The 15,220-nt window shown below is 37.8% G+C and overlaps 1 protein-coding gene and 1 pseudogene across 1 annotated transcript in view; both read left to right on the top strand.

Annotated features, from left to right (window-relative positions):
- Window positions 1-15,220, top strand: part of LOC122327919 (GTPase IMAP family member 8-like) — a 295,481-nt gene that overhangs the window by 197,593 nt on the left and 82,668 nt on the right. The window lies entirely within an intron of this gene.
- The window catches only part of LOC122328096, a 32,265-nt pseudogene that overhangs the window by 7,652 nt on the left and 9,393 nt on the right, over window positions 1-15,220 (top strand).

Below are 15,220 nucleotides of genomic sequence, written 5' to 3'. Positions count from 1 at the left end.
AAGCTCATCGTTTGTGTGTTTCAGGAAGTGAAACAGTGGAAGCAGAAAGAAGAGGCATTAAGATTGTGACGTCACCATACACCATCCACTTCAGGAAAACACCACACTTCTTCAAACCTGGACTTCCCTTTAGTGTCTCGGTATAAAATATTGTCTACATATTTGAGAACCTGAACTCAACAATATGGGTATAATACTTCAGCTTCACGTGAATACTTGATAAAAACATTCACTTTAGCAAGGTTTGTACTAAAGGTTTAGCAAAGTTTGTATTTTCTGCTTATTTCGTAAAATAAAATAAGTACTTTTTGTTCAATAAATATACTGTCATTAAAATATATTAATACAGAAAAAAAAGATTCTGAAAGTTTATTAAATAATAATTTAATATTCATTTAGAATAGTAACAACAAACTATATTTTATTATATGATATGATATGATTAATATCATGTTTTTAAATATGATGGCTTCATTTTAAACATGGTGACTATTTCTAATATGGAGGTTTAATATAATATTACCTTTACCATCTGAATCTAACCATGTAATATCAACAAATGGAAAATTCAGCTATCTATTAATTATTATATTAATTACTGTGCCTTTTAGTCCCAACAACAGAGCATTTTTACCCCAAATTGCATACTTTTACATTATGCTTCATTATTAAAAAACTGTTGCTTTAACTATCCTAAACAAGAATTGAAATCATAAAGAAATATCTGCATTCATTTTATCCATTCTACAATTTTATCCATTAAAATGTATCCATTTTAAAATACACACACACACGTCTTAAAATGTTTTGGAAAGTGCAGTATATGTTTTAATGTTTTGTTTGGTCTTGTTTTGCATGAAAGGTCTATGTAACAAATCCTAACCAGACACCTGCTGAAAAAGTGGAAGTGGAGTTCAGTCCTGGAGGGAGCAGAGTTCACACGCAGGTCAACGGCATTGCGAAGTTTGCCGTGAACACTCTGATAGGATCTTCAACACTGGAGATCACTGTAAGACCATTTCAACTGCACTGATGTTTCTCTGGTGATCAAGTGTAAAATAGATCAGTTAACAAACCGCAAAAAGTTGATCTAACTCAAAAAACTAAGGCAACCTATCACGAACAGAAGTTAACTCGACTAGCTACAATATTTTCTATGTAATGCACGTTCTAAAATTAAAAGCAAACATTTATGCTAATAGACAAGTGTATTTAACATGTTGCATTGAGATGTGGAGTATCTCAGCACATGTAAAACTTTAAATATAACTCTGATGCACATGATAGCTAGCTGACAGTGACAGCAGTATACATTAGGCCAATAAAACCTAAAGCAATAAATAGTCTTAATAATAATTCACATAAAATGTTTTTAAGCTGCAGTGCATGCTGGGAACTGGTGAAAATGTTTGTTCAGTTGACTCAATCTGAAAAGTTGGGAGAACTATGGATATGTTGTGAATAAATAATTAAGTATCTAAGTAAGTTAACTAAGTAAGTATTTTTGTTCAGTTCACGCACAAAAAATAAGTTACTAAAAAGTCTTTGCTCAGGCTAGCTCATATGTTGAACAAAGGGTATTGTTCACAGCACATCAGAAGCAACGCATTTGTTCTTTCCAGGCAAAAACAAGAGATCCACAACTAGCGGACAATCAGCAGGCAGTGAAGAAGATGACGGCTCAGGCCTACAAGACTAAAGACGGCTCCAACAACTACCTGAACATCGACATTGATGCTGCTGAGCTTCGGATCGGAGATTTAGTGAAAGTCTTTCTGCACACTCAACAAAACCCAGGAGTCAGGGATTACACTTTCATGGTGAGGGACATGTTATTGATTTGAGTAAATCTTACAAATAAATCTATTTTTTCATCTGATTCTTTTTCAGATCTTAAGTAAAGGTCAGATCCTTCAGGCAAACAGGTTTAAGCACAGAGGACAACCTCTAGCGACTCTATTACTGCCAGTAACCAAAGACATGGTGCCATCCTTCCGCTTTGTGGCTTATTATCATGTGGGCTCGTCTGAGGTGGTGTCTGATTCAGTCTGGGTCGATGTGACGAACACGTGCATTGGAACAGTGGGTGAACCATCACAAGAAATAGACGATGTGCCAATCAGCTCGGTCTGACTCAGTGATTCTTGTTCCCAGCTCAAACTTAAGGTGCAGGACGAGAGGAATATCTATTTTACAGGAGACGAGGTTGAGCTGCAGATAACTGCAGATCCCGAAACCAAAGTTTGTCTGGTGATGGTTGACAAGGCTTCTCACGTCCTCAACAAAAACAGACTCACTCAGTCAAAGGTGAACAGAAGTTCATCAGCATCTAAACCGTCACAGAATGCTTGAGATAAGTTTATCTTTTTCCTTTAGATCTGGGATGTGATAGAGAAGCAAGACACCGGCTGTACGGCGGGAGGAGGAAGGGACAGTATGGGCGTTTTCTCTGATGCAGGTCTGATGTTTGAGTCCAGCACTGCAGGAGGAACCAGCATCAGAACAAGTATGTGTGCATCCTCATTTCCAGTTTAAATATATTTTATTCAGTGAAAGGGCACTTTTAATGAGCACCATGCAGTAGACATAGTGGCCTACATCAGATTTAGACATTTGAGACATTCAATGTTGAATTCACTGAACATTTAATAGTTTAGTATTTGCCAGTGAATGCATCTATAGATAGTTTCAGCTTAGTAATCGGCTTTTGCTGCTGTTCTATAAATGTTTTATCCTCCAGGCCGAACACTATGAATAGGTTAACTAATTAACCTTTTGTGCCTTGTTAATATTTTGTAAATTACTGCTTTACGTACACATTAGAGAGTTATATGCTAATTTAATTCTACTGAATTTTCCTCTAGCGCCAGATTGCCCCGCCCTTTCAAAGAGAAGACGGCGATCATCTGGTAAAAAAATAAAAATTAAATATTAAACATGTTTTCTGAGTTCATCTGTGCTGTTTTTTTCTTGACAGTTAAAACAGGTTATAGAGCCTACTGAATCATTTTCAGACGTAACTCTTTCAGCAAATTACATTTACATTTAGTCATTTAGCAGACGCTTTTATCCAAAGCGACGTACAAATGAGGTAGGCAATAGAAGCAATTTATATCAACAAAAATTAGCAAGTGTCTCAGCCAGCAAAAGTTATTAAAAGATTGACTGTTGAGAGTAAGATGCAGCCTGATTCTAGTCTCATGATTCCCAATTATTTATATTCACAATTTCTATTATTTTTGTATGCTTTAATTTTTGATTTGAAACAAATTAGGCGGCAACATTAATTAAAGTTTCTTAAATGTCTAGATCTTGTTATCTTCATCTCCTGCTCCATAAAGCCACTCCCATAATATCTGTCACCATTTAAATTAATGATTAACTATAGCATGTGTGTAAGACTCCAATACAGTTGTAAAGTAATTGTTTTATCATGAATAAATATTCCAATGTGTCTATAGTACTATATATTACACATTATTTTTCAATACATTTTTTAATTACTGTCCCTGGATCAGTAGGATACTCTTGTAATAAAGTAGCATTGGCTGGGACATATTTGAAGTATCAATTCTGCTTATAAAACCGCAATCTGATTCCTGTAAGATGTTTATAGCTATATTTAACATAGATTAAAATTATTAGAGACTTTAGACTGGTTTTGTGCTCCAGTGTCACAGATGTGTTTTCAGATCCCAGAGAGATTAATCATTTGTTTTTGGTACAACTATATACAGATGATGAAGATGATGAATATTATTATATAGACTCCGAAGACATTATGCCACGTACACAGTTTCCTGAGAGTTTTCTTTGGGAGGAGTTTGATTTTGGAAACTAGTAAGTAAGAGTTTTTTTTTTTTTTTTTTGACAACAGTTTTGCATTAAACTGAATCATGTCAGTCTTTGCTTGTGAGCTGAAACTTATTGTCTGTCACTTCCTCATATTCCAGCGGATCAATCACAAAGACATTCTTCTTGAAAGACTCTGTTACTACCTGGGAGATCCTGGCTGTCAGTCTGTCACCAACACTTGGTAAAGTGAAGCTGCAAATGCTTAAAACAACATTAGGACCCTATTTTTTCTGAGCTCCTTTTTAATAGTTTAATTAAATTATACTAATCTAAAAGGACGTATACTTAATTTGAATCACAAAAACTTTTAACCTCAATTAATTAAGAAACATACTACCTTTCACACAATTCACAAAAACATATTACCATTCACAGAAATTATGGGGTCCTATGACCTTAGCATCAAGGGTCTGCTGCTTTAAATCCTTCTGTGTGTCTGTGTGTCTGTGTGTTACGAAACGGACCTTCACACAGAGGTAGGTGAAATAATTAAAAGGTTTTATTGAGACAGATAAGAATAGTTGATGACAAGGAATGGACAGGAGGTGAGTATGTTTGTCTGGAGAATGATGAAATTTTCTTATAACAGAATAGTTGCAGCTTGGATCTGGACATGGAGGATCTGGAGCACACACAGGATATGGAGGATAATACAAGTTTTCAAGGTAAATAGAATCAAGGATGTTAACCCAGAGAACCCAAGACCATTCTTTGGGACCGTACACTTTCCAATGCACCATATACACTAGTCTACTGCCACAGCATCGAGACTCCACAATTTCCTTGACCTTGCAGACGGTACCTCTGCAGCGATCAGCTTGGATCTTTTGGACCCTAGCTCTCCGAAACCAATGGCCAACAATTGGTAATTCAGGAATAACGGGGCTGGAAACCAAGTATACACCGGAAAGGAGTTAGTCTAGTAGATGGCTGTTACAGGGAATTCTGAATGTACTTGGGCCAGCCCAATAACTGGTTCCAGGAGTTCTGGTGGCCATGGGAAAAGGCTCAACCAAGGGCTGTTGGGCACGGATAATGGAGAGAGTTTGCCAGCTGGAAGATGACAGGGATTCTTGGCCATGGCACACTCCTACAAACAGGACAATGCATCAGCTTTAAGCTGGCACATAGATGGAGGCATGGAGGGCTCCCCTGCTGCTGCAACAGGACTGCGCCAACTCCAGCAGTTGATGCATCGATCTCCACTATAAAGCATAATTCAGGTTTGGGATGTACAAGAAGAGGACTGCTGGTGAAGGCACTCTTGATGGTATTAAAGGCTCCAGTGGCTTCAGGGAATAGCACAGAGGCTTGGGCTTCCTCTTGAGAAGGATTGTGGGGACTGGCAATGGAACTGTAATTCTGGATAAAACGCCGGTAGAAGTTGGCAAATCCAAGAACTACTTGAAGTTCTTTGACTGATGTGGGTCCATCTGCACACCTTGGTGGTTAATGATATACACGAGGAATGGTATTGAGGTCTGATGAAAGGTACATTTCTTGGCTTTGAGGAAGATATTCCTGTAGCTTCCTTAGGACCTCCACAACGTGCTGGCGATGTTCTGCTTCACTCTGGGAGTATATCAGCATGACATTGATGTAGACGAGAACTAACTTATGGAGAAACTCCGGAGGACCTTTTGCATAAAATCTTGGAATACGGAGGGAACGTTGAGTAATCCATAGTGCATAATGAGATCCTCATAATGGCCGGTAAGGATCACAAAGGCTGTTTTGAGTGGTAGTTTGACACTGGAGTCGAGGAGGTCAGTGATTGTAGCAGAGAAGTCAGAGTCAATAAACATTATGCAAGTAGTGAAGGGGTACCGCCATGGGACTGTTGAATGATGACGGCGAAGAAGTGCTTGGTGCTGATGGCTTGCTGGTGGAGACTTGTGGATGCTGGAGCACTCTGCGAAATGAATCCACAAATTCCTGGAATGGATCAACCATACTTGTACTGTGTCAGCAGTGCCAATCTAGCCTTCTGTTACGCAATTGACCTGGACACAGAGGTAGGGTTTTATTGACACAGATGAGAATAGTTGATGACGAGAAATGGACAGGAGGTGAGTACTGATGCTGAGACATCAGTTGTTTGGAGAAAGATGAAACTTGAATATTTCTCATAACAGGACATTTGGAGCTTGGAACTGGACATGGAGAATCTGGAGCACAAACAGCAAACACACATGATCTGGAGGATAACACAAGAGGTAAGTTTTCAAGGCAAGTAGCAAACAGCTTAACTCAGTAGCGCGTCAACAAGGTCTACTTTGTGTATAAACAAGACCAGACACTGAGGGAACTGTGGCATGTGCTTGTATGCAGAGTCTTAATAATCTGATGATGGGATTCAGGTGTGCCTGGTTAGTACTCAGGTGACAGGGAGCATTTTTGTTGGCTGACAGTGGTGCTGGATGGTGGTTGGCTGTTCGAAGAGCCTGGTAGATCCGTAACGCTGTGTTTTTTCTCAAAGGCATCTGTGTGGCAGAACCCAAAGAGTTGATAGTTTCTAAGAGCTTTTTCATTGACCTCAAGATGCCTAATTCAGCTGTGCGTGGAGAACAACTGGAAATCAAAGCCATTATTTACAACTACACCCGAAGGAAGCTGAAGGTAGATCTGATTTGATAGTAAAAATGCATTTGGAATTCTGTGCTGTGTCTGATATGTGTCTAATAAGATCAGTCACAAACATGATCTAATGTGTAGTGTCTTACTAACTCACTGCCATGAACTTTTCTTCTCTCTCTTCATGTTTTATCCATTTTCATTACTGCTAAAGAAACTCTTAAGTGTTTCTGAAAGTCCTGGTCCATACCCCTAATAAAAAAACTCTTTTAAAGGTTAAGATGCTTTCTGAATTACTTTTTCTTTACTAAGATCTTTTGTTTAATTTTAACAGGAAACACACACATTTCTAAGAATTTTCTTACAATGTTGTCACTAGGAGCAACTCTTAGCCCTAAGATTTTTCATGAATATCGGCCCAGGACTTCAATAAAATAAAGGCATACTGTCCTGTGTTACAACAGAAATACTCTCGATGATCACATGTGTTTTAATAGATTGAAGTTTCCTCTAGATGTGAGTTTCATACTTCTGTTTTCTTCAGGTGCGTGTGGAGTTCATGGAAACAGAAGATGTTTGCAGCTTTGCCACTAAGAGAGGCAAATACAGAACACTAGCATATGTTGACAAAGACTCCAGTATATCCGTGCCATATGTGATTATTCCCATGAAACTGGGAAATCACATGATTGGGGTGAAAGCTTCAGTATATGACTTTGAAGATGGAGTGAGAAAGCTGCTGAAGGTGGTGGTATGTCTGATGGGACTGTCACTTTTAGTATTAGGTTCATTTGTTTTGATCTATAGATGTTCGTTATATTTTCAATAGTTAAACTAGAGCATCATATGTATTTCTCTCTCTTTCTTACTTTCAGCCAGAGAGGTGTGCTGGTTTCTTCACGCAGACAAAACATGGAGCTCAAAGCCATTGAGGCTGGTGAGATTGACTGTGAAGCACACAATAATATCAATGTGTTATACTTTAGTTATACAACACTAGAGACATTACACTTGTAGGTATTATCACTTTTAGCCTACCCAGAGATCACCATATCTTGCTCAATACCCACTGAAACCATACAAAATGTGATTAAAACCTGACTCACGACTTTTCCTCCATCATGCTGTTCTTCTCTGTTTCTTCTCTCAAACGGATCAGAGAAAATCCTTTAGTTTTTAAAGCTGTCATACCAGCTGATCGCCTTCCAGACACACCTGCTAACACCAAGATCTTAGTTACTGGTAAGGTTAATGACACTTTCATGAATGTGTAGTGATTATTTCTTTGCATGCATGTTTTCAGAGAGATAAAGTGTACATCTAGAGTAATGTCAAAGGACTCTTATACAGTACTTAAAGGAGTAGTCCACCCCAAAATGTACATGTTGTTATTACCCCCCTTTTTCATTCCAAACCTATATAAGCTTTTTGTTTTAAGAACACAATTTAAGAGTAATGAACACTGAAATCAAGTAATTTCCAATTGAAAAAAACAGTCAAGGTCCACAAAATTATGAAAGAACTATTCAGTCAGAATAGTTCATTTGCCATCTTAATGATGGAACGAGAAAACTAAAATAATGACATTATTCAAAAATTTTGGAAAATACCTCTGCAAGCAAAGAGCGTACGCAGATAGTGAGACACGTAGAAAACATATCTTTGTTTTGCAGTTGGTACAGGAACGTATACGTAGTTTGTTGTAGTAAGCCCCTAACTACATTACAGATCAGATGTACATGAAGCCAAGATGGATAGATGATCTGGACTAACAGTCTCTTTCAGTCTATTTCCAGATACAAGACCTGTTACATACATAAGTGTTACATACAAATATAAAGAAACTGAATCCTCCTATGTTCCCTCTTTCATTTCTCCAGCTAAAGACGCTAATCAGACAGTGGAGCAGGCCATCAGCGGGAGCTTCATGGGCCGGTTTATTCTTCTGCCTAGTGGTAATGGAGAGGAGAACATGATCTTCATGACTCTGCCTCTCATTGCCACTTATTATCTGGACATCACCAATCAGTGGGATACTGTTGGCTTGGAGCGGCGTAGTGAAGCGCTCGACCACATTAACACAGGTATACGGAGAGAAAAATCATTCAGCAACATTATTTGATACTATTGGATGAGAACTCAACTGAGCTGACCTTTAGGGCTGCTTTACAGCTGAATTGCACTTGTTTTTTAATTAATGGGTTTAATCAACACTAAAATGACACTATCATTGAATTGATCTCGGTTTGCGTCATTGCATCCCCCATTTCAGTAAAGCTGCTTTGAAACAATCTGTACTGTATAAAGCACCATTATTAATCGATCAATCAATAAATAAATTAAAAAAGAATCTGAAAATGATTTGCACTAATACTAAAGTTCTCCTAAAGATGCTCTGCTGAAAACGTTAGACTAAAAGGGAAGAGGAAATATGTAGATAATAAATAAATGTTCTTTCTTTATCCTTTTTTGCTTTGAGGTTATCAGAGGCAGCTGGTTTACCGTAAACAAGATGGATCCTACGCTGCATGGATAAACAGACCAAGCAGCACCTGGTCATTACTTATAGATAAACTTGTTTTCATGTTTCTCTTGTTAGATTACATCATAATAATTATATTGTGTTTGATTGTCTGTTAAAGGTTGACAGCATATGTGGCCAAAGTCTTCACCATGGCTGGTGATCTTGTTATAGTAGAGGATAATGTTATGTGTAGTGCTCTCAAGTGGCTGCTTCTCAACAAACAACACGCAGACGGCTCTTTTAAAGAGGATTCGGCTGTAATTCAACAACAGATGATGGTAAGTTGAATGTTGCTGGATGTGTCCATCTGTGTCCACAAAAGAAAAATGCAATGAAACCAAACCAGTGATTTATTTTGTTATGGTTCATGGTACTAGAGCAAATTGGTCCCGTCTGTTTTTTCAACATTTCTGTTACCCACAGAAGCCAAATTCACATCAAGACCGGCATACTGCACTTTGTTGTACTGAACAGTTCACTTTTTAGACAACAAAAAAGTAATGACTTTTGCCCTGAGCATAAAATGAAAACTACTTCACTCGAGTCGGTTCATGTGGATATAGTAGATCAAAATAAGATATACAAGTGTGCTGTAAATTCAGCTTTTTCATCACAGGAGAGTTTGTACTTGAGTCACAGGGAGATTTCAACTGGACAGTTAAGTTTAAGTTGGCTGACCAATTTGTTTTTGTGATGGAAAATGTAACTGACACCCAGCTGTTTGCCAGACAATTGTTTGCTAAAGAAGAGAGTAAATATTAATTTAATGTTGATATCGCACAGTTGACATCTAACAGGATCTTAAGGCAAAAATGAACACCATAAAAAAGGCCCTTCAAATTCAAGATGTACACCAACTCTGTCAAGATTAATAAATTCAAATGTAGAAAGTGTAAAATGCAGCATTACCTTTAGATCTACTCATGTTGTAGATTTTTTAGAAACGTTTTTTCGTTTATGGGTACAGTTAGGTTTAGGGGTAGGGTTTGGGTTCTATATTTTGGAGAGTAATATTGATTCAGGAACATTTCTTATTTGGAAAAATTGCATGCTTAACACAATGGCATCTGATTTAATGTAAAAATATCCATATATAAACATGCAATTCACCAGTTTATTTCTGCTTTATTCCAGGGTGATGTACAAAGAACAGATGCCGTTGTCTCTCTGACAGCCTTTGTTGCCATTGCCATGCAAGAGTGTAGGAAGTTCTGTGATGGATCAGTTTCTGTAAGCAAATTTATTTCACCACATGCAGATTTATGCTTTAACCTCTTTTCATGCAACATGTCACAGAGATCAGATATTCACATTCTTACCTCAACAAAATAATCTTGTGTGGCCATGACATATTATCATGTTCTCAATGACCTTCCCACAAATTAATCTCATGGCCACCTCCCTTGATCATGTTGCCTCGATTTGAAGTCCATAAGTTTTGAGTCTTTGTTGCCATCTCTGTTTGAAAATCTTCATATATTTTGGTATTAAGAGCACTTCCTCTTTATGTTGAATCATTTATGTATGTTTATTCCCCAATTGTAAGTCGCTTTGGATAAAAGCGCCAGTAAAATGATGAAATGCAAATGTTGGTGAATGTTGAAAAATGCTGATACAAGAATTTAATTTTATGCACACTTTTATAGGCTCTGGATGAAGGTATCAGGAAGGCTGTTTATTTTTGGAATTTCGACTTCAAAACTGACCAATCCTCACGCTGTTGCGATTGCATCCTATGCCATGGCCAATGCTGACAAACTAAATAAAGATATCCTGATGAGACACTCCACCCAAGAAGGAGGTCGGTAAATTCATCAGCATTTGTGTTTTGCACAATGTACAACAGTAGTCACTCAGATCCAATTGTGAATAATGGAAGAATTATTCGTTTGTGGAGGAATGACAAATGTGTTTCTAATGCAGTGTTGTGTTTGATACAGCCGGCCGGTCCTGGACTGTCCTGGACATCTTCATCCTCACTAGAGCAACGGCGTATGCTGTGCTGGCGCTCGTGAAGGCAAACGACTTTGATAAAGCAGGAGAGGCAGTGCACTGGATGAAGAGACAACAGGCTGACTATGGATCTGGCAACACACAGGTACACTACCGACTGTGATGAACTCCAGGGGCCTCGCTTGTAAATATATTGGCACAGATTTAGGCGTACATCTAGCTTTAGTGTGAGCATATGAAATCTGCTGAGAGTTTTACACATGAGGCCTGTAGGACTGATGCTGAGGGACAGGATTTGAATGCTTTTCTGTCTTTTTTAGGCAACCATTATGGTGTTCCAGGCGGTGGCAGAGTATCACGCGCAGATAAAGGACCAACAGAACCTCAATCTGGATGTGGAGCTGTCCACATCAGGAAGAGTCAGACCTGTTAGATGGCATTTTGATAGATATAATATGCATCTTATGAGGTCACACACGGTAAGAAGTTACTCATACTAGAGTCAAATGGCTTGCTGCTCATGTCAGTTGTGTGTTTTTGTGGCAGAAGTCAATTAAAGGAGACATATTATGGTCCCTTTTACAAAATGTAATAAGTCTCTAATGTCCCTAGAATGTATCTGAGAAGTTTGAGCTTTCAGAGGCTTGTTTGATCAATAAAATATGATCTCTATTACCGATTGACTAAACAGCTGGAGATAGGCGAGGACTTCAGTGTAACTGCTCGAGGATCTGGAATAGTCACTGTCTCGGTGAGCGTTTATACAGTCAACAGCAAGAATAAAGCCTTTGAACTTGTGGTTTGAGACATGCTGCTGTTTTCAGGTTCACACCATGTACTACACCAGACCTGTTGAGAAGAAGTCTGACTGTACATTCTTCAACATGACTGTTAAAATGGAGAAAGACCACGAAGGTAAGATTGAGTTCATGCCCTTCCTGTGCTAAAAGAAAACCTCCACAATACTTCATTGTTTTCATTTTAATTAATAACGTGTTTTATTTTTTAGCAAGACAAGGAGCCATTGAAACATACAAGTTTACTTTGGATTTCTAGTATGTAAACAAACATCCTAATACATTTATTATTAGATAAAATGTCTTATTTGTTATTTACCATTTAAGCTGTTTTCACACTTTTATTTATTTTTTGATTTATAACTATATATTCTAGATTCATTACATGTAAAGTAAAATATTTGTATCATCTTAAGCTCATGAAAGTCAAAAATCCAGTTTCTCAAAATATTAGAATTTTTACATTTGCACTTAGTTAAATGACCATCCATACAGTATAGATTCCCAGTATCTCTTGTTCTCCGAAGTCACAATAATGAGGAAGACTGCTGAATTCATTTGGAAATTAAGGTCTGGAGTCCGGAGGAAGACCGGAGAGGTGCAGAAGTCCAGTGAGAGGCTTCTGATGTTGGTGATGGTTTGGGCCGCTGTGACATCTACTGGTGTTTGTCTATTATGTTTTATCAAATCTAAATTTAATACAGCCTTCTACCAGGTGATTTCAGAGCACTTGATGCTTCCATCTGCTAAATAAACTTTGTGCAGATGCTGATTTCCTTTTCCAGCAGAACTTAAGCACCTGTCCACAAAGGCAAGACTACTTCCAAGTGTTTTACTGACCATGATATTCCTTTGGACTGGTCAATTAACTTGCCTGACCTGAAGCCCATATGAAGCCTATGGGATATTTAGCCCTAAGTACTTATTTCATGACTTAACTTTTTCTGAAGAAGCTGAAATGTTATGTTTTTCAAATTCTTTGATCTTAGGGAATATTCTTACATTTGAGATACTGGATTTTTAACTTTTATTAGCTGTAAACTCTAATGTATGTGTGATGTGCATATTTATTATGTATCAATCACTTTTATTTATATAGTGCTTTTAGAAATACTGATTGTATCAAACAGCTGAAGTAACGTATAAGAATAAGTGATAGTGATGTATAATGACGAGATTAACACTTTTTTTATGAAATGCAGAGAGGTCTATAATCGCAAAAAATTACATGTCCCCAACTGCAGAGCCTGATTTTGCTGAGTTTGACATGTTCCTGGATCAACAAGATTGTGATTAGCCCATCAGATTTGAAGAACCAGTTTATAGTTCATGTTGACCTAGGAACACATGAGGTGCATCCTCAACTAAGCAAACCAGAGTCAACTTAATTTCCAGATAAATTTTAAATGTCAGATTGTGCAAAGGACTTGTAGTGCATGTGTCTGGTTCTGGTGATCTGTCCACTGGGCTCAAATAGGTATTTTGGTCTCTGAAGAAGTTCTGGTCATCTTTGAGCCATCTGATCTGGATACGAACTGAGAAACAGAATAAGAAACAGAAACAGAATAATAATTGCGTAGATTCCATTCTTTTTTACTATGTAATTGTGTACATAGTGTGTTATGGGGTGTTCCTAGTTCCAGCTGATCTAATTAATGCAGCCTAACAATCCTTTAATGGACTTGAAGAATAGAAACTCATTAGTGTGTTATGTGTAAACCAGATTAAACAGATGGTTATTTAATCAGCGTCTGATTTAAAGAGATTTAAAGTGTGTCTGCCTCCCGAACAGGGTTAGGAAGATTGTTCCAGTGTTTGGGTGCTAAAGAGGAAAAAGATCCACTGCACGCAGTGGGTTTTGATATTCTAGGCATATATAGACACACACATATAGTTTATACATTTATACATTTACATTTAGTACATTTATATTATTATATTGTATATTATATATTCAATATATGTAATGTATATAAACATAGCTTATTTCTCTTAAATATAAACATGCTTGTGTATTTGTATTTATATACAAATAATAAATATTCACATTATACGCACATATATTGTGTAAACATGATGAGATTAATCAAGATTAATTGTTTGACAGCAATTATAAATAAATAATAGAATTATAAATAAAACATGCAAAACTACAGATGGACACACATCTTCTCACCAGCTGCTGGACATGATGGCTAAAAGAGAGAGTCGTCAATTAAAAATCCTGAGATACTTACAGACACGCAAACAAAACAAAGTTATAACAAAAAAAGAATACTACTAGTTTATATCAAAGAAATTGTGGTAGAAATTAGAGATGATTAAATTCAACAATTCCTTTGCATAAGTTACACTGCACCATATTAAAACAAGCTGTAACTAGATAAAGACTTGCTACAGATTCAGAGCAAAAGCTCTAGTATGAAAACAGCTGTAAATGCAGAGGAAATGGAACAAACTACAAAAAGAGTTAATAATCATCATCTTCACAGCTACAGAAATGATAAAACTGATGCCACCATGACTGTTCTGGACATTGGCTTACTGACTGGATTTGATGTTGATGAAAAAGATCTTAAAGAGGTATTTTGATGACAAACTGATGCCTCACATCTGTATTTAAAACAAGATGAATCTAATACTCATCTGCAGACAGGACATTAAGCATTTTCATCATGTCATGTTTTTTTATGTTCTTGCACTCAGTTGTCTTCAAGGAAGGAGAGATACATTCAGAAATATGAAAAGAATAGAGGATCTCTCACTCTCTACTTAGACAAAGTAAGTCAGCAAACTGTTGATTTTGTAAACTGGTTTGAGCTTATTTTTTTTTTATTTTTTTGTTTCTGAAGTGCTTTAATAATATCCAGTAAATACATGTTCACCATTTTAGTCCATTGTGACCTCCATATTATAGTCAAATCTGTGAGCTGGCATCATTGTCCGTTATCAAGGAAGTTTAGGTGGAGATCGAAGGCTTGGAGGGAACTCCCACTCAGACTCCTGCAACTGAGGGTGAGCTACACCTGGTTTCTGGGAGCTACACTGAGGACATTTTTGTAACGGACCTGATAGTATGATTTGGATAAGTATTATGAATCTCCTGAGTCTCTGCTAGTTCTGTCCAGCTCTCCTGCATCTCCTGAGCTCCCACCCAGCTTTCCTCTTCTGCCTCTTCTAAAAGCAGCCAGTTCCTCAGCCTCATCTCCACTGGTGCCTCAGAGGCCCTCAGCTCACCCTCAGTCAGTACCACCTGGGCACATTGATCCACCTTGTGGCTTCTAGTCTTTGGTGCTGCCTAGGCATGAGGATCCCCTGTCTCCGATTCCAGCGCATGAGTCACAGACTCCACATGGGCCTTTCGACCCTTAAGCTCTGCCTTGGTTTCTAGCTGGCTCGTCTCCATGGTGGACCCTCATCCCACCAGCTCCACACAGCTCCTCATCCCTCTGGCTCCACCTTGATCAGTTGTCAACCATCTGCCACCTCGGGACACCACTCTTCCAGTTTCGCCTTG

Source organism: Puntigrus tetrazona, chromosome 22, assembly GCF_018831695.1.
Source record: "Puntigrus tetrazona isolate hp1 chromosome 22, ASM1883169v1, whole genome shotgun sequence".
NCBI classification, from domain to species: Eukaryota; Metazoa; Chordata; class Actinopteri; order Cypriniformes; family Cyprinidae; genus Puntigrus; species Puntigrus tetrazona.
The sequence above is the reverse complement of the archived record's forward strand: the minus strand, read 5'-3'. Positions and strand labels throughout refer to the sequence as shown.